The sequence below is a fragment of the Watersipora subatra genome, chromosome 1 (genome assembly GCF_963576615.1).
Source record: "Watersipora subatra chromosome 1, tzWatSuba1.1, whole genome shotgun sequence".
Taxonomy (NCBI): Eukaryota; Metazoa; Bryozoa; class Gymnolaemata; order Cheilostomatida; family Watersiporidae; genus Watersipora; species Watersipora subatra.
In genome coordinates this window covers 1,853,424-1,856,864 of record NC_088708.1, presented here as the reverse complement: position 1 = coordinate 1,856,864, position 3,441 = coordinate 1,853,424, and the positions used below count along the sequence as shown (strand labels likewise).

General features: G+C 33.6%; 1 pseudogene; it reads right to left on the bottom strand.

Annotated features, from left to right (window-relative positions):
* Nucleotides 1-882: 882 nt before the first annotated feature.
* Nucleotides 883-1,001, bottom strand: LOC137386137 (5S ribosomal RNA; annotated as a pseudogene).
* Between the last annotated feature and the right edge of the window lie 2,440 nt (nt 1,002-3,441).

Below are 3,441 nucleotides of genomic sequence, written 5' to 3'. Positions count from 1 at the left end.
CGTACAGTAGGTTAGGCCTACAGCTTGAATTAATATTTATTATATTGTTGTAAAACATAGGTTTGAGATAGTAGTAGATTAGGTCTGATGTTTATACAACCTTTTGTTTTGCATAATTGACCTTTTGAATTTCATTTCAAAACAACTTGACAACTACCATGGACATACAACCTCCGGGAACACCACGTCGTCGCAGTGGCCGTCCACGTGTCTCTCAATTATTATGGAGGAGGAGAAATAGAAGGTCCTCACAGCAACCATCAACATCAAGTGCTAATGTTCAACAACACGCTACTCAAGAATAATAACAACAACTGATCTGATTCAAAGAATTCTACTTTTGTAGAACTCTGACATTTTGTAACTACTTTTTCAACAACCAGCAGTACCCTTTCTTTTTTCCATTATCACTTTGGTCGTGGGCTGTATGACAGGGGAATTTTTAGTTTTATTAGAAAGCAAAAGGTAGTCTCTTTCAAAAGTGATGCTCATTAGTAAAAATAATAAAGGTATTTCATTTATTCTTTGGCATTTACAAATCGCTGTTTTATTATTCACGTAAAGCTAAATTCTATTAAAATATGACAGTGAACTATGTCAGAACATTGCTTGAGTGTTCTTAAAAACCTCTCTAGGGTTTATTGTCAGGTGAATAAGTGTGTAGTGATTTACTTCAGTTTAATTAAAACTTTGAATTGTTAAAAATGTTAAAATAATAAGTATTGAAGTAGAATTTATAACAAAGTCAAATCTATGCCACTAACTAGATAAATTAAAATTGCAGCAGAATAAAATATTTCAAAAGAAAGACTTTCAGCTGTGCACTGTAGGTAGCAGTCTTTTAATTGTGAAATGATGAGATCGCATTGGCAAAAGTGTATGAATTTACAGCAGCAGGTGTTTCAAGGCGGTCACCCATTCATGTACTATCCTGGTTTAACATTGCTTAGCTTCAGTGATCGGACGAGAACTAGCATTTTCAATGTGATATGACCATAGACACTGTCTAAAAAGGGTAGATGGTGAACAATCAAATGAGTATGTTTAAAATCATAATTTATGTGAGCGTGTCTGGCGACAGATTCTATATTCGTTAACATGAAAAGCGCTTCAGAATAGTATTTTTCATTGGTCGTTTATTAAACCCACACTAGTCTTTTTATTCCACTAATTAAAGTAGTAAAAAACCTTCAAAATTCAAGACTTCAAGGAAATGGTTTAGTGTCTCATTCATCTAAAAATACTCGTTTAAGGATTTGATTGCGTCAAATTTAAGTTGATTTTAACAGAAAGGCAATTAAAAGGTGGCGCATTTGGCAAACGGTGGATATTCTTAGGTACAAACTCCTTTTTTGGTTGTTTCTAGAAATGGTTTAAGTAACTTCTTGGCATTAATTGGAATTAAAAGTATTATTTAACGGAAGCTCTTGCAGCCAAGAAATGGCTTGAAAAATACTATGCTGGTCTTTTACAATAATTGATGTACACCCTGAAGATACGATTACCCTCAAAATACGACTACCCTCAAGATACGATTACCCTCAAGATACGATTACCCTCAAGATACGGTCTTTTCACCTTACAAATTTGAACACGGTGAGGTTTTCATCTCAGATAAATTTTATTTCACCATACGAATTCAAGAAAATTTTCACCCGAGTTCAAATTTGGCAGTCGATGTGCTTATTACGTACGTCGAAATAACAAAGACGTCGAAATGCGGTCCGCCAAAAACTTTTTCACAACATTTAGATTTATTTACTTATCCCTTTTACTATAAACCTTTATTCAGCATACGTATATACAAGTATCTATATTTAATTCATTAGCTATGGAATCTGAGACCGATACAAACGTTATAAGACAAACGAGAAATGAGTTCCATGACAACAAAGTTGGAGGTCATAAATAAATAGGAAGAAGGCACTCGTATCGTTAATATTGCCAAGGAATATGGTCGCAACCAATCAACAATTGCAAATATTGTTATTAAAAACAATAAATCCGTTAGAGCAAACACAAGGAGGAGCTTATGACTGACGACTTGAAGGAGTCGGAGGCCATGCACGGGATCAGCACGCAAGAGGAGCAACCATTTAGTAGTAGCAAGGAAGTAGAAGAGACAGAAAAGCCTATATCGGCAGAAGATCTAAAGTGTTTAATTTACTGATGGGAACTGGTTCATAAAAACAATACTGTACAATGTATGTATAATGTATATCATTAATTTATCTTCTTCTTTGAGTGGCATGTTTTTCATGTTTTATTCATTTCAGTTTATGTTTTATTTTATTTCATGTTTTATTTATTTCATTTTTTGAATTATTTTCTTGTTTAATCATGTCTTTGCAGGCGGGCCTGTTTTTGACTACGTAAATACAAATCATCGTATGTAACTCATATATTATAACTAGCTACTCAAGATAGTTGACGCATCCATATTACTTTCTAGCACTTGCTAAAGCCCTGCCCTCTAGGATATAAATCCGTACAAAATGCTGTATGTATGGTTACATTGCTTCTTGAGCACATTTCATACAAGACAAACTACTGTACAACCTTCTCTGGATTTTTTACAAGCGTTAGCTAGCTAGCAATTTTCTGCATTGCTCCAGAATTTACAGTGCACCAGCAGGCATCATCTTCAATAATTGATAAAGTAGGCTATCTTTTATATTGCACCAGGTTAGCTTGTTTTTAGAGCACTCTTTGCACCAGCAGGAAAACTGTGTCTTCTTCGCATTTTTGCTTTTCAGGACCCAAATACCAGTCGAAAAAATTGGACAGGATTAGACAACTTCTTTTAGACTGCTAAAAAAATTCCATTTCATTACGTATTAAATTTATTTTTAAGTGTACAGCGACATAATTAGCATTGATACCTCTTTGCCTCCTCTCTGCTCTACTCGCTACACGTACCAGCTTTAGTCACGTTACTCCAAAGGTATGTATGTCCTGTATAGTAAATAAAATTTCATTTTTCTTTTCAATGACCATTAAATGGTCAAATGTGTGAGAGGCCGCCTTCCATAACTGCATCGCTCAGCCTTTCTTGTTGAATTAGGTTGAAAAAGGTTTAAACCAGACGTGCTAAATATTATAGGGAAAATGAAGAGAGAAGCTGACGAAGAATAAAATTTTCGTGATAAACAGTTTAAATTCAGTAAAATAGTTGAAAATACATACTAAAACTTAATTTTAAATGTGAGTTTAGTAAGCTAAACTTATTTGAAGTGAATTCAAAGTTTATGTTATACGTACGTCTTGAAGGTAAGAACTTATTATCATACGTATTGCATTTGGTACACACATTATAATGTTGCATTTTATTGCAGATCATAACCATTAAGATACACTAAATATAATATAGTTATTGTAGGTAAATATAGTTACTAAAGTTAACATACTATTTTGTTACTAATTTTCAATATGGACACATTT